The 17,087-nt window shown below is 41.9% G+C and overlaps 1 long non-coding RNA gene across 6 annotated transcripts in view; it reads left to right on the top strand.

Moving 5' to 3' along the window:
- The window catches only part of LOC103346061 (uncharacterized), a 288,952-nt gene that overhangs the window by 74,435 nt on the left and 197,430 nt on the right, over positions 1 to 17,087 (top strand). For 5 of the 6 annotated variants that reach the window (XR_011380324.1, XR_011380327.1, XR_011380321.1 and 2 more), the window contains one exon: positions 3,400 to 3,528. The exons of the other annotated variant lie outside the window; for it this stretch is intronic. This is a non-coding gene — a long non-coding RNA (uncharacterized lncRNA). The remainder of the gene's footprint in view (positions 1 to 3,399; positions 3,529 to 17,087) is intronic. 6 annotated transcript variants of the gene reach the window in all.

The following is a 17,087-nucleotide window of genomic DNA, read 5'->3' as shown; positions in this document are numbered from 1 at the left end:
GTTTTTACTTTTCCTTTTATTATAAGGAGAAAAAAATACACAATTGACTAAAATGCCTCCAGAGAAAACTCCTGATTCCTTTAAAGGAAAATAATTCTTCTACAGAGGCAAATGTGCTAAAGCAAGTGAGAGGCAAGGTATTGTGGGGAGGCTGGATTAGATAAGCTGTTTAAACTGCCAAGGGAGCATCCTCCCTAGTCACACACCTCCCAGTGTGTGTGGGTCTTTATGTGTGGCTGCTACTGTATGTGGATACAAAAAGGCTTTTCACCAAAGGGAAACTGCAAGTTAAAAAGTAACAGCAAGAAAAATGTAGAAAATGTAGAAAAGTGTTACATCTACACCGCAAAAAGTCCAGAGAGAAAAAAGATGTCGACAATTTGCCTCTACTTGGACATCTCAGGAAACTAGTTGAGCAATTGGGTAGTTGATTTCTACTGAGAAGAGACTAGGCTTTTAATATATTTATTTTCATTTTATTTGGCAGAGAGAGAGAAGGGAGAGGGGGAGGAGAGGAAAGAAAGAGGAAGAGGGAGAGGGAGAGGGAGAGGGAGAGGGAGAGGGAGAGGGAGAGGGAGAGAGCAAGAGAGCAATTGATTTTATCTGGGGGTTCACTCCTGAAGTGCCCCCAACAACCAGGGCTGGGCCAAGTCAAAGCCAGGAGCTCAGAACTCAGTCTGTATCGCCCAAGTGGGATTCAGAATGACCTATATAAACTATCATTTGCTTCACGCCAGAGTGTGAATTAGCAGAAATGGGAGTGGAAGAGCTAGGACTTGAAGTATGTTCTCCTATGCCCTTGTGGGCATCCCAAGAGGTATCCTAACTGCACCAAAGGCCTGTCCTAAGAGTAGATTTTTAAAGAGGATTTCTGGTGGAGGATGGGGTGGACAGCATTGTGGCATAGTAGGCTAAATTCTGCCTGCGCTGTTGGCATCCCATACGGGTGCCGGCTCATGTCTTGGCTGCTCCTACTCCGATTCATCTCTCTCCTGTGACTGGAGAAAGCAGTGGAAGATGGCCCAAGTGCTTGGGCCCCTGCACCAGTGTGGGAAACCTGGAAGAAACTCTTGGCTCCTGGCTTCGGATCTGGCTATTGCAGCCATTTGAGGAGTGAATCAGTGGATGGAAGATCTATTTTTTCTCTGTCTCTTTCAATAAATTTCTCTCTTTTAAGTAAATAAAATCCTTTTTTAAAAGGACTGGTGCCATCATTAGCCACAGTCCTCCACTGCCCTACTCATGTCATCAGTAGAAACCCTGCATAGATGCATTTGATAGACCAGCATCTCTGTCTCCCAGCTCTTGTGAGCTGGGCCCTTTGAGCTCTGTGCTGATAGACAGGATTCAAGATGTGGGTGTAACACCAGAGAACACTCTTGTCTTTGTATGATGGGTCTGCAAAAAGTTCATGGAAAAGACATATTATGAAAAACCTGTGCATAGATTTTAAAAAATTATTTTTTGCACCAAAATATACTTTAACTCCATTTTCCGTGAACTTTTTGAAAGTATCCTTGTAGTTCTTCCTATCAATGGGAATGATAGGCATTGAAATGAACAAGTGAAATTGCTTTCTTTTATTGGTTAGAATATTAACAATGTTTTAAAGTTTATTTATTTGAAAGAGAGAGATCCCACCTGCTGATTCATTTTCCAAATGCCTACAATGGCTGAGACTGGGCCAGGCTGGCCAGGACTGGGGTTGAATTGTGGCTGAAGCCAGGAGCTGGGAAAGCAATGCAGGTCTCCCACAAGGGTAGCAGGAACCCAATTGCTTGGGCCATTATATCTTTCTCCCTGGGTCTGTATTATCAGGAACCTGGAGTTAGTCATGGGCTAGAGTTGGGAATCCAACATGGGTACTCTGATATGGGAGATGAGTGTCTTAATTATTAGGCTAGGGGCCAGTGCTGTGGCTCAGCGGGTTAAAGCCCTGGCCTGAAGCGCCAGCATCTCACATGGGTGCTGGTTCTAATCCCGGCTGCTGCTCTTCTGATCCAGCTCTCTGCTGTGGCCTAGGAAGGCAGTAGAAGATGGCCCAAGTCCTTGGGCCCCTGCACCTGCGAGGGAGACCAGGAAGAAGCTCCTGGCTTCAGATTGGTGCAGTTCCGGCCATTGTGGCCTTCTGGGGAGTGAACCAGTGGATGGAAGACCTCTCTCTCTCTCTACTTCTCTCTGTAACTCTGTCTTTCAAATAAATAAAATAAATCTTTTAAAAAAATTATTAGGCTGGACTCTTGTTTCGTAAGAATACAGCAATACTTGAGAAACAGCCAGCAGAATTGACTTTCCTGGAAGAACATCTCTTGGAAAAGCTCTTTATTTATTTTTACCGTAACACCTCTACCCCACCCTTTTGTTTGCTCATCCTCACCTGTACTTTTAAATCCAGGGATAGAAAGATCATGGTAATAGATTAGTTTTGTTCCACTCATACTTCATATTTATCTAGCCTTACTAATTTCCAGAGAGACATTCTCATGACAGGGTGATAGAGAATAAGCGTCCTTTGTTCTTGAATGCATGATCTAATGCATTGGTCCTTAACATGTTTCTTGGGCTCTAAACTCCTTTAAGAATTGCTGTCACAATAAATCTTCCTCTTCACAGACATAGAAAAATGCACCTACCAACATACTCCTGCATTTTACTTTCTGTTTCAGGGAACTCAAAGATTCTCTGTGTTACCTATTGCTTTCCTGGAGTCCTGGTTCCAGTTTAAACACCTTTGGTCAGAGGCAGTGCCTATTTAAAAGTACAGAAATTAAAGTATGTAGTAGAATCTATGAGCACATTGGCTTGTGGAATAATAACAGGCTGCTGGCTGATGATAATAATCAAGATCCTGTCTCTGCAGTTTCACAGACCGAGTCTAAATGTGACTCTTCTACTTAGGAGCTGAGCCCCATTTTCCTTTTTTGTAAAAAGAGGGTACCAACATCCATCTGGTTGCATTGCTGAGCTATACACAGTAATTGGGACACAGTCAGCCCTCAAAAAACATTAGTGACTGTTGTTAACAACAGGGAGGGTATTCAGGGTTGATCAATGCAGGGCATCTTGCCTTCCCTTGTTTGTCAGCCATCATTGTTGACTTGGGGAAGCAGACTCCACCCTTTTTAAACCCCCTTTCGATTTATATAGGAAGACTCATCTTACTTGAGGAGGAAATTTAGTTTTAATTGTTGAGCCAAAATGTCCATGTGTTTAACAATGGTTCTTTCATGTTCTGAGGTGACTGTGAACTGTGGAACTCAAAAGAGGGAGTTGTTTGATCATCTCTTGGGCAGTGTTTATCTAGAGCATTCTTCAACAGTGGTCTGTTGCTTACCTCTTTCACTTTCTGTTTTCATGTCTTCATTTTCACTGTGTGCACTTTGATTTTTCTTCTTCTAGACGTGGACATGACACGGATCCAGAACATCCAGATACGATGGTCTTCTTCACTTTCTGCTAGCCTTGTAAACAGTGCCCAGTGCTGACCCAGCGACTGCTATCAGTGTAAGAACACAAAGGATGCCCGAGGTGAAAATTTTTGAAGCAACAACATTTGGGACTATATTTTGAGTGCCTAATATGCGCCATGCAGATTATGCAAGATTTTGCCTCGATGATGAGTTATCCTTACTATCATACCACAGGTTTAGCACAGTTCTTCAAATTTTTTGGCAGCTGAGTAGGTTGAGTCAGGAAGGTTAACTGATTTCGTCAAGATCACATGCTCGCCGGCGCCGCGGCTCACTAGGCTAATCCTCCGCCTAGCGGCGCCGGCACACCGGGTTCTAGTCCCGGTCAGGGCGCCGGATTCTGTCCCGGTTGCCCCTCTTCCAGGCCAGCCCTCTGCTGTGGCCAGGGAGTGCAGTGGAGGATGGCCCAAGTGCTTGGGCCCTGCACCCCATGGGAGACCAGGAAAAGCACCTGGCTCCTGGCTCCTGCCATCGGATCAGCGCGGTGCGCCGGCCGCAGCGCGCCGGCCGCTGCGGCCATTGGAGGGTGAACCAACGGCAAAAGGAAGACCTTTCTCTCTGTCTCTCTCTCTCACTGTCCACTCTGCCTGTCAAAATAAATAAATAAATAAATAAATAAAAAGATCATATGCTTGTAGGAGGAAGACCTTGGATTTTGTCATAGAGTGTTTTTAGTTTTAGGATTGAATCTTTTTGGAAAGGGGGACAATCCTGTGGGCTTCTTAACTATTTAAAATAACCTTTTTGCATTCAGAAACGGTTTTACTTTTCTGGTATTGCTTTCATCCTGTTCAGGGGTGTGGCTGGGAAATATTTCTAGATGAAAAAGCAGTCATTTCTGTTTGCAGAAATGGTCTGGATTAAAAATTCTTGACTGTCACTGAGTTGCAACAGACGCAATTGAAAAAACGTCATTCCTCTTGCCCTGTCTTTAAGGGTGATGATTAATGTACCATTGCAGGATGATGTATGTGCCCATAGATTACTGCCTGAATCACTGTGTCTACTTTATGACTTATTGTTTGCCTTAGATCACAGAACATTTTATTTAAAGATAAGTGAGGGATTAAAGCACTTGCCTTTCTTCTTGGCCACAGTTTCAAAAAATTAAGAAAGAAAGCAAACAAGAAAACCAGATAGAAAAAGGACTTCACTGATGCTCAGTTAAAATTGAAGGACTAGAATCACATCAGTCATTTTTCTGTAAAGTGTGTGGAAAAGTTAAACAGTGGTTTAATGGTAAGGCAACTCAAAAAATTATGATATGATCATGGATATTACTGAATATCAATATAGTTTCATACATGATAGGACCACAGATATGAGTGTCTTAGCAACTTGCATAATTTTATAATACTCTTGAAAAACAACTGGAGAAGAAACAAATGAAAGTCAGATATCCAAATTAGCTGGATTTAATAAATGTGTATATTACTATTCCTGCTCCATTTTGCAAAGTTCTTGGTTCATGTCTTTCTATAGTTGTCTTTTTTTTATTGCCATTGTGGCAGAAGAAGGGGGAAAGAAAACTGATCTTTTAATTTATTGCATTACATTAGTTGCACTATAAGATTCTTTGAAGATGATTGTCTTGTGGATTCTAGTTCCAGATCAGTAGACATTTGGCTGGAAGGATTTATATTGTGTGCCTTGAGAATTAGGCCTTAAATCAGTGTTACTGTAGGCTGCAGAGGGTCTGGTTTTTTACAACTACAATAACTAATTCACTGGGGAAGTGCATGTGTGACCCTTTCCTGATATTCTAAGGGAAGTGTGTATTTGATCATCATTGCTTTAAATTCTAAAAAAGCAATACAACAAAAACATTAACTTTCCTATGTTTCACTTGGTAAGAGATTCTATATAGAGGGGAAATAGTTGCATTGGTTTGTAATTTGTAAGAGAATTGAACTTTTGATTCCACTGAGAAAAACATTTAGATTGAATTATATCAGGTTTGGAAGACATTTAAGCAGAACATTGCCTAAGTCCCTTCTAATATTTCTATTTTTCTGTAAAGGGCTTTTTCTAAAAGTAGTGGAAGAAATATTTCCTAAGAAAGATCTAAGAGTATAGATTTATGTTCCTAAACTCATTAATTTGTTTTTCTAACTATTCCTCAAACAGTTAAGCATGCATAAAAGCCAGGCTCTGCCTTGCAGAGAGATCATGGTTTGGTGGTAGAAGACAGAATGGGGGCTGGCACTGTGGTCTAGTGGGTGAAGCCTCCGTCTGCAATTCCAGTGTCCCATAAGGGTTTGTGTCTTGGCTGCTCCATTTCTGATATAGCTCCCTGCTAAAGGCCTGGGAAAGCAGTGGAAGATGCCCCAAGTCCTTGGGCCCCTGCTACCCATGTGGGAGACTTCTAAGAATCTCCTGGTTTTGGCCTGGCCCAGTCCTGGCTGTTGTAGTCATCTGGGGGAGTGAAGTAGTGGGTGGAAGATCTCTCTCTGCCCCGCTCTCTCCCTCTCTCTTTGTAACTCTGACTTTCAAATAAATAATTAAGTCTTAGAAAAAAAATGGGAATGAGTGTTTGCCATTCAGTGTGACATGTGATACTACAAGGGGAGGGTTCATAGTTTTCTGGAACATAGGAGAGGATATGATGAACTACCTGGAGAAGAATGCATACTTAATACAGGGAAGCAACATACTGAACTTTGTTCTCATGAGCTCCTAAAATTTAGCCAGTCTTAGTAGATCTGTGTGTTTTGTGTGTTCTTGGCAGTAAGATGTAATATGAATGAGATGTGGAAATTCACTGGAATTGGCCCTAGTCCAGTCTCCTCAACTCAAGAATCCTGTCTGTGGGATCAGTGCTGTGGCAAAAGGGGTAAAGCTACCACCTGTGGCATTGGCATTCCATATGGGCACCAGCTGGAGTCCTGGCTGCTCCACATCTGATCCAGCCCCTGCTAAGGTGACTGGGAAAGCAGTGGAAGATGGCTCAGGTGCCTGGGCCCATGTTACCGGGAGACCTGGAAGACGCTCCTGGCTTCTGGCTTTGAATTGGCCCAGCTCCAGCAGTTGTAGCCATTTGGGGAGTGAACCAGCAGATCAAAGATTTCTTTCTCTCTGTCTCTCTCTTTGTAACTCTGCCTTTCAAAGAAATGAATAAATCTTAAAAAAAATTAAAGAATCCTTTCTCTAACCACTTTAACAGTGGTCTTGTCTTGCATTTCTTTACTTCCTCATGAATCAGCTTGTTTCACTATGGAATATAAATCTGTTGGCTGACTCCCCCCGCCCCTTCCATCCATCTGTCTGTTGGTTCTATTATAGCTCTCCAGCACAAACAAAACTGATGCATTTTCTAATACAACAGCATTTTAAATGTTCATTTTAGGCTTCTGGTCAACTAAACACCCTAGGCATGTTTTTTTAAATTCATATGAAGGCTTTCAGACCTCTTCTGCATCCTATTTGTGTAATTGATTGTTTTGAATCTAAAAAGTCGGACTTTGCATTCACTCCTTTAAAGTTTGATTTGATTTTGCTTTAATGTTCCAATTTAAAGACAGCTTAAAACCTGCATTCTGACATCTCTTGTATTAACTATTCTTTCCTAGTCTACATCATCTATAAACTTGATTAAAATGCTGTCTATATCGTTATCCAGGTTATTGTTGACAATGTTAAAGAGAGCAGGTTGGGAAGACAGAGTTCCAGGGAGTCTTACAAAGGAGTCTTCTCCTTTGGAACACATTTCCTTACCTAGACACAAGTCAATCAAGTTCATTGCCTTATTATCCAAAGGATGTTGTGGATAAGATGACCATATGGTTCTCTCGGGAGAATCCATCCCAGTTTGTGTGGTTAAGTTCTGGTTTACACCTGGTATCTAGACATAATTAAATAGCATGTCTTTTTTACTCTCCAAGCTATTCTGGTTTTGTGAAGAACATTGTAGTTATCTTGATTATCAGAGACCACATGAAAGACTTGGGAGGAACTCTACAAACATGATTCAGGTCTAGCACTGTGGCATAGAAAGTTAAGTCTCCACCTGGTTAGAGTCCTGGCCTCTCCACTTCTGATCGAGCTCCCTGCTTATGCACCTGGGATAACAGTGGAAGAAGGCCCAAGTGCTTGGGCCCCTGTACCCATGTGGGAGACCTGGAAGAAGCTCCTGGATATTGTAGCCATTTGGGGAGTGAACTAGCAGATGGAAGATCAATATCTCTCCCCTCTTCCTCCCTCTCTGCCTCCCTCCCTCTCTCCCTCCCCCCTCCTTCCCTCTCTCTCCCTCCCTCCATCCCTCCTTCTCTCTCTGTATCTCTGCCTTTCAAATAAATAAAAATTAAATAATACAGAAATGAAATTTGTTTTCCAAAGTTGCTCTTAATTTGAGCATTGTTCCTGGCATTAGTATTCATGCTCATGCATTTTTCTAAATGTTTGTAAATCATTGCAGGCCTTTTTTTTCTATTGGGAATTAAATTTAAATTTACCCATATTCAGTTATAATAGTTTTTGTTTACTGTTTTCTAACTGTATGCCAGGCCTTCATCCAAGTGTCTTAGCAATCTTATCTCATTTTATCTTCATCATAACTCTGTGAGGTCAGGATGAGTATCCATAATATTAAGTAGTGAAAGCAGCCATAACAGGTTAAAAAATCTTTCTGAAGGGCTCATATCTAACATAAGGTGAGAAAGAATTCAAACTCAGGCAATTGGACTCCAGAGTTCTTGTTCTGAATTGATTCTTTTCTCCATTTGAAATGTGATGCCTAGAAGAAAAATAAAGAAATGAAGAAATTGAGCTAAAAATATCCCTCCTCCTAGAAAATCATTTAAAGTCAGGCAGTAGAGTTAAGACAATATACATTTTCTGGGGTGCTAGCAAGAATGGATGGGATTACAGAGACTGAAGGACAAAGCTGCAGAACACTTCACAGAGCATCTGAGAAATGATCCTTAAAGCTTCCTGCAGACCACTGTGGCCCAGAGAAGTTCTTCTAGCCCTTGAACTTCTCAGGCCCTTAGATTGGCTTACAGTACTTGTCCTCCCTTTTTCCTGGCCTAGGGAGGGAATACAAGGCCACAGTCAGCCTTAAGAGGTATTTTGGGTAGTTTTTCTTGTAGGTGATCAGTTTCCCATCGTGAGAGTCCATGTCTATGTTGCATGCATGCAACCACAAAATGTTTTAAAGTAAAACAAATTAAAAAAAAAGTTTCTGGACCTTTTTATCATTTTAATATTCTTTATTGTAATGCCCAACACATGGAAACCCTCTATAAATGCCTATGGGATGAAGGAAGATATCCCCACACAGTTCTTTGCAATTCAGGAGTGAGGAAGGAGGGAGGATGAGGAGCTGCTTCATCACTTTGTCTTTCTAGTTTCTTTGTTTTTGATTCCAAATGCTCAGCTCTGCAGAGTCTTAGATGTGGAGCGTTTGGAGGATGTCACTTGCCAGGAAGGAATACCCCTTCCTCACTCTCTCCAGGCACGTTCTTCATTCCCAGACATGTAACTTATTTATGACGTTATGCTAATGAAGCTACTACTGCCAGAGGTTTGGAATGTGCTGTGCTCTATGAAAGGCAGAAGGAAAAGGACCTATAAATGCAAAGACTCTGGACCAGAGAACGTTTTATTACAAGACTTGCTTCTTTCCTAAAGACAGTAAACATGATGAATTTCTCTTTGCAACTGAATTTATGAAGATAGATGATTCTCTCTCCGCTTGTTTTAACTGGGTTTGCCTCATGGTCTGAGGTAGAGTTGCAAACCCACACAAATACATTTATTGCCATCCCTAATGACAGGATACTATGTCTTATGTATGACTGAGTGGAACTTAAGGAGGTGACATTATGCTTTACCATAGGCATGGAAAAGGATTCATCTAGTTTACATGTTTCAGTCGGGGAAGGCCCCAGTATTTTCTGTAGGGGAAGCCTTGGATGGTCCAATATCCTCCTCCTCCTCCTCCTCCAACTTTTTGTGGTGCTCTTCACAGAGTCAGACTCAGGAAAAAAAAATCTTTTGCTGCGATATTTTCAAATGCCAATTGAGGAATTGGTGGGAGAGTTTTGTACTTGATTTTCATACATTCCGTTCACACTTTGGCTTTCTGCTGAGCCGGCACAGAAAGGAGAAGTAAAAGCAGGAGGAAGGGGGGCAGCGGGGGCTGGCGGGGGGAGGCGGAAGTTTTCTGAGCTCAACGTTTAAGTGTCTTTCTCACTGGAAACGCCATTCAAGCCCCAGTGCACATGCACAGCCACACGAGGGAACTGACTCCACTCTGCTAATGACGGCAGCGCGCATCATTGCCTATGCAGATCACAGAAGAAAGCCATTCTGCTTAGCTCTAATTCCATCAGGATCATTTACCTTTTGAAGGATAGAAAAGAATGAATTGAAGATCAAAATCATCAGCCTTATTTGGCTTCATCCAAGATTTATGGCAGCTGCTTTCAAGGGCAACTGAAAAAACCAACTGCGGAATTCACATCTGTACCATTTCTTGTCTTTCAATATTTTATAAATGTTATGAGCAAAGTCAACCTCTGGGGACATTAAAATTAAACAACTCCTATCCCTCTCCTATATTGGAATGAGAGTATATATCAATAATTGCTGTATTTAAATAATCTCATCTGTATCATACCTTTTAGGATTAGCTGTCTCAGAAGCTTATGTTTAGTTTACTATTCATTTGCCAAAGCTTGTTATAATGTGGTATCCATGTCTTTGTGATGTCAAAAGCATTAAACTTTGATTTAAATTGTTAATAATACAGTGCCCATTATTGCTAGCTTTAGCCTTGAATTCATTTTTTAAAAGCAAACATTTAAGGGATATCAACCGACATTTGAAATGAAGATATATTGTCCTTAATTTAAGTGCCTTGATGTGCAGCCAAAATAAAAATCAACTTATATTAAAAAAAATACCATGAAGACATTTGCTGTGATCTTTGAGGAAGTAAATAAGGTTGCTTGGGTTTCCTTAGATGCTTTGATTAGTTTTGACAGCAAGAAATATATCTTGCATCCATATGATAAAAGACTACAATATAAATGAAGCTGATACAGTGGCTCACAAATTATCTCAAGGATCAAGCACAGTGGACAAAAATTGATAAGGCAAATTAGCTTTCTATTTGCAAGATGCTCAAGAGCTCTAAACTTATCTTTTTATAGCAAAACATTTATTCTTAAAGAAGTCCCAGGTGGAGGAGCGCCTACAGATCTTTGTGTGCCTTTTATTATTTACAACACATGACTGCTTTTCTCAGCTAGGTCTGCCAATGTCTTGACTTTTAGTTGCTATGCTCCTGGTCACAAGGAAGGTAAAAATGTCAAATGTCAAAGGGGAATGGACACAAACTAACTAAATGAAGTCTGACTCCTGGGAAATGCTTCAGGTTGAATGATCAGCTGTTGCTGAAGTGAATGGTGGAGTGAGAGAGCTAAGTGCAAATCTACATTCTGCCTTATTATTAGCTGGGTCACCTTGGACAAGTTACTTAACATCTCTGATATGAAGCTCAATATCTTTTCTGCGAAGTGGATGTTACTGATAAGTTCTTCACTCAGCTGCCCTGAGAATTCAATGATTGAACACATCTGTTAAGTGTCTGAAACAGTGCTTTATGGGTAGAAGGGGCTGGAATGAATGGTGATTCTGTCCCCTAACTTCTTTTCCTTATTAGGATTTAATATGCTATTCACAAAATAGTCATAAATGCCTATTTCTTAATATTCATCTTTGGGAATATATTATTTATTTAAATAATTCAGAGAGAAGGTTAGTAAGTATAATAATCACTTCTGAGTATGGTCATGTACTGGGATCCCATTTTGTAGATGTGTCAATTGGAGAGAGGGATGGGAGGACAGAGGGAAAGAGAGAGACAGACACCAGATGACCATCTTATATCCCTTAGGAAATGCAGCTTGGGGTGCAGAGATACTGAGCTGAGGGCTTCAGTCTCAGGCTGTCATTCCAATACCCTTGGACTCTCCATCACTTAGGTTACTCGGGGCAGTTATCCTAGGTCTCTGACTAGTTCTTAGAACCCCCCAGGTTTCATTCTGCTCTGAGGTCTTTGCCCTCACTGTTCATCACGCCTGGATGAAGTTTCCTTGTGGTCCTAGCAGCCCAGCTAACTTCCTGACTTGTCAGATAGGAATTCTCCCGGGAGGCTTTTCATGCTCATTCTAACCAAGGTAACTCCCTCTCTACCATTTTCTGTACCAAGGCAACCTTTTTATTTTCTTTCACCCCTTATCTAACACTAAAATTACTGTTTTTGTTTGTTTATCATCTGTCTTCTCGTGTCTGTCTGCTTTCTTGCCCTAGCTACCATGCCTAGCTTGGTACCCACAAAGAAGGAGCTTAATAACAATAATAATGGTAATAGCTTAAATCATTCCTACTATATTCCAGCTGCTGTATTTAGATATGTAAGCTATTTAATCCTCCTCAAAATCCCGTTAGGTTGGCATTACCACTTTTCCATTTTACAGATACGGAAATGTAGATGCAGGGTAGTTATATGAGTTGCCCAATATCAGACAGCTAATAAGCTGAATATGAATCATAGAAATCTCACAGGTGCATGGACATGTGCATTTTAGCCATGATAGCCAACTTCTCTTCCAAACTGACTTTTAATGAGACTTGCTTGCTTTCATACCAATTAGATGATGAAGCTCACAACGTGCACCCTGGCCTGTGGGAAAACAGTAGAGGCAGACGTTCTTTCTGGCCGTTCCACATGTTTTCCCTCTGAAGCAGGCAGTAAGAACTCCAGGTCCTCCCTTTGAAGTAGGTCAGAAGACTTTGATTCCAGCAGTACTCTGCCTATACCTGGAGGAAAGGAGCATCCCCCCCCCCAATTTTTTTTTTTTTTAAATTTATTTATTTGAAAGGCAGAGTTACAGAGAGAGAGGTCTTCCATCTGCCAGTTCACTCCTCAAATGGACTCAAGGGCCAGAGCAGGACCAATCAGAAGCCAGGAGCCAGGAGCTTCTTTCAGGTCTCCCTCATGGTTACAGGGGCCCAAGGACTTGGACCATCTTCTACTGCTTTCACAGGCCATCGCAGACAGCTGGATCTGAAATGGAGCAGCCAGGACTTGAACTGGTGCCCACATGGGATGCCGGCACTGCAGGCAGTGACTTTACCTGCTACGCCACAGCGCCGGCCCTGGAAAGGAATATCTTTATCCTTGAAGTCACAGAGACACCAAGAGGAATATGAACATGCAGACATTTCTAGATTTCACCCAGTTTATTACCATGAGATTATATCTTTTTCTATTTCTTCACAACTATCCACTTCTTCATCCAAGTTAGTATAAAAACACACAGATTCCCCTGTCTCTCTGGGTCTACGACTCGGAGGGCTCCCATGCTATGTCAGACTTACACTATTCCATTCACTTTGCTCCCATTAATTTGTCTTTTGTTATAGAAGTCTCAGCCGTGAAGCAAGCAATGTGTGAGGAAAGAAATATTTTCTTTACTATATATGAAATTTTCTTTGAATCTGCAAATGATAATGATTTCATCTTTATCACCTTGCTTTTCTCCTCTGCCTCTCTCCTGTCTGCATTGTGTGCTTGCATTGGATTCCATGTTTTTCCAACTGATAAGGAGAGACAGAGACTCAATTATCTCTTACTTAAGTCACTTATGTAAGAAAATAATGTGGCATTCTGAAGTTCATTTTGGGGAATCACTTCTAAGACCTTAGTATCAGGTGTGAAACTTGTAAGAGAGGAAGTGTCCTCCCCTGTGGCTGATGAAAACAAGTATCACCAACACCCTGGTTGTGCAAAGCAATCATGGGGTGACATGTATCTTTTCCATTTTAGCAAGTTTATCTGCTGCTGATACAGTTTTCATGTTCTTGTCTGGCAGGCAGACATTGCTGGGATCTCTGTCTCTTTTATACCCTGAGTGTCACAGATGTTATTTTTCCTTTATTGAAGACTTGGTGCCCTCTGGAACACCAGCCACTGCACTGAGTGGTGTCTTAGGATCCTGCAGGTGCTTGGGCCAATAGCCCCCCATTAAATGTCTGTACCGCCACGATGGAGGGAAGGCCAGCCTACACTTTTCCCCTCTGCCTCCTCCTACGATTGTTGGCTATTGCTTTGGCAGTTGTTAAGTGCTGTAGCCCCTGTCGTCCACTGCCTTATTTCGTGCCAATTGTCAGAATGATGGCTCAAGGGTCGGTCCACCTCTCCTGGAGAGTCAAGTGTGTGGACTTTATGACGGTCATTTTCCCCATGGAAGAATTTTTTTTTTCTGATGATGAGGATAACTAGAAAGTACTAGATTTTTGGAGTGACTGGAAAGTGTGACACCTAAGTCATAAGTAAGGTGTTAATTTTCTGTTTATAGTGATGTTTTATAAATTATGATTATATACTTTATGATAACACAAACAGCTGGATTAATTTAATCCACAAATATTCTGTGCCTACTAAGAGCCAGACTCTGCTCTATGCACTGGAGTTCTAACAATGCAAGCAGAAGCAGGTGTGTTTCTGTCCTCACGGAGCTACTGGCTGGAGAGCCAGAAAGACCACTGAGTAAGCACATCGGTGTAAAGTTGTGACTCTAATGAGGTGTGCAAAGGACAAGGTACACTATAGGGATCGAATCTCGTCAAGAAGGTTGGGAAGCCTTCCCTGAGGAAATGACATTGAACTAAGCTGTGGAAGATGAATAGGAAGCAATAAGACTGTTTTTCAAAGAGGTTTTCTACCCATTATTTCATTTTCACTCTCCATGCTTCCTAGTGAGTCCTTTTACCACAACGACTCCCATATCAAGAAAGCTTTTGTGATTAGTCTCAGATCAGTCTCACAAGCAGCAAAAGGAGAGCAGGGTCCACATGCCTGTCTTCTGACCTCTCAGAAACAAGAGTGACAGATTTAGGCTAAATGGTATTCCTCTAATTATTATTATGGCAAATCCTATTGAAGTTATTAGTTGACCTTTGGCATTCTCAAGGGTAAAATGGTATTCATTCACACTTGTTTCACAAAGCTACTGAGGGGATGTGATAGGATGATGCGATATGTTAGAAGTGTTCACTCCTCCCTCTTGTTCCTTCTCTTGTTCCTCTTTCTCTGCCACTTTTCCACTATTGTGAACTCTGTGGTGGGGTGAATCCTGTGATATCTGTTTGTTTATTCTATACTAGTTCTGGGAACTTCACATGGATACATGTATTTAGAGTAAATACATCTTTCTGATGTGTCAGAATAGGACATTGCACATCTATTCTTAGGTATCTAATAAATATTATGGTTGTAGAAAGTTGACTCTCCAATGAAGCTGTTGTTCACTGACTCAGAGGATTAGTTCAGTGTTGGTAATTTTTGCTCTAGTTGTCTTGCAGAGTTTCATAGGTAAGTTAATACTCAATTGTAACAACTAACTCATCTCAGCTTTCTGATGCATCACACTTCTCTTTCCTTTAAATGTCTTTTTGGTCACTAGGTTTTGGATTTGTATTGGCAAGCTACTTTTGGGAAGCAGGTGGCTTGCAAAGGAGAACGCATGGATTGTAGAGTTAGACACTCCCAGGTTTCAAATCTATGCTTAGACACCTGCCAGACGATGGCCTTGGTGATTCATTACTTAATTCCTTTTGTCTCAAGTTTCCTTGTTTAAAAGATATGAATAGTAATAGCTTCTTTACAGATGGTGGTGAAATAAGAGATAAGTAAAAAGATCAACATGTGAATTCTTTCTCATCTGTTAAATGAGAATAATTATAGTTCTAGTGTAGTTGGAAGGGTTAAATAGTATACTTCTTATAAAGTGCTTGGTATGGGGTTTGGTAAATGATAAACATTGGCTATTGTTATTATGGGCCAGATAGCGTGCTAAGCAGTAGGTGTGGAAGATGTGTGTGTGTATGTACATGTATAACAGGACATGTTTGGCATGTACTGAGTGGATAGCACAGAAACCATGATTCAGGTAAATCTCTGAGTTCTGTGCTGCCATTGATTGTGTCTTCGAAGAGTGTCAACCTTGAATGGTATACTCCACTCAGAAAGTCATTGAGCAATGTGAAATCCTTCCTGGCAGGAGTTCTTAGCATTCTCGGTTAGACTTTGGGGACAAGTCTGTAACCATTTTTCTCTGTAAGACCTAAATGACTGCAAATCATTGTACAGAGCTGGGACAAGTGAACAATGATGCATTTAGTAGCAAATCTTTATGTTATGAGCCGAACACTCATGTGGCCCAGTGCTACCTGAGCCTGCTTCCTGCAGGCTGAGCTCCTTCCCCTGGGAATGAGGGACCTGCCTCTGGGTGCCTCTGACCAGACAGAGAGGAGGTGGGGCTGTGACTCTGGGGAGAGAGAAATCTCTTACCCCAGGCCCATATACCCCACCAAACTGAGTTCCCTCCTACAGCCTTCTTTAAATGGAGGGTGGGCTGGTGGTTGCCACAGGGCTGGGTCTGTCTCTATGCCTTCCAGATCGCCCTGGAGGGATAGTTGGTCTCAACAGCTGAGAATATTCTTCAGCATGTGAGGAAATAGCTCTTTTTGTTACACAGCTTGGGCCTTAATTACCATATAGAGACAATAGGAAAGTAAATTCCTTTTTGATATCCTGATTCAGGAAGGATTTTGCCCACAGATGTTCCTTTTTAAAAAAAGACTTATTTTATATATTTGAAACCAGTTATACAGAGAGAAAGAGAGAGAGACAGAGAGAGAGAGACAGAGAAAGATTCAGAGAGACAGAGAGAGATTTCATTCACTGATTCACTTCCCAAATGGCTGCAACATCTGGGGCTTGGCTAGGCCAAAAGCAGGAGCAAGGGGCTTCTTCTGGGTCTCCCACATGGGTGCAGGGACCCAAGCAGTGGAGCTGTCCTCTGTTGCTTTCCCAGATGCATTAGCAGGGAGCTGGCTCCGAAATGGAGCAGCTGGCTCCCATGAGGGATGCAGGTACGGTAGACGGCAGTTTAACCCACTACGCCACAGCTACGGCCCCGCTGCTGCACGTCTGATGCAGCTCCTTGCTAATGGCTGGGAAAAGCAATGGAATGAAGTTCCTGGCTGCTGTCTTTGGCTTGGCTCAGCCCCATCTGTTGTGGTCTTTTGGAAAGTGAACCAGTAGATGGAAGATCTGTTGTCTCTGTCTTTCCCGCTCTCTTTCTTTCTTTCTTTCTTTTCTTCTTTCTTTTTTATTTTTTTTAAAGATTTTATTTATTTATTTGGGAGGTAGAGTTATAGACAGTGAGAGGGAGAGACAGAGAAAGGTCTTCCTTCCGTTGGTTCACTCCCCAAATGGCCGCAATGGCTGGAGCTGAGCCTATCCAAAGCCAGGAACTTCTTCTGGGTCTCTGGAACTGAGCTGATCCGAAGCCAGGAGCCAGGAGCTTCTTACAGGTCTCCAACATGCGTGCATGGGCCCAAGGACTTGGGCCATCCTTCGCTGCTTTCCCAGGCCACAGCAGAGAGCTAGATTGGAAGTGGAGCAGCCTGGACTCAAACTGGCTCTCATATGGGATGCCAGCACTGCAGGTGGCAGCTTAACTGGCTACGCCACAATACCAGCCCTCCAACCTCCCTCCCCCTTTAAAAAAAAAAAAAAGATTTATTTAGGCTGGCGCCATG

This window comes from Oryctolagus cuniculus, chromosome 1, assembly GCF_964237555.1.
Source record: "Oryctolagus cuniculus chromosome 1, mOryCun1.1, whole genome shotgun sequence".
Taxonomy (NCBI): domain Eukaryota; kingdom Metazoa; phylum Chordata; class Mammalia; order Lagomorpha; family Leporidae; genus Oryctolagus; species Oryctolagus cuniculus.
Note: the sequence above shows the minus strand (reverse complement) of the source record. Positions and strands in the feature narration are given on the sequence as shown.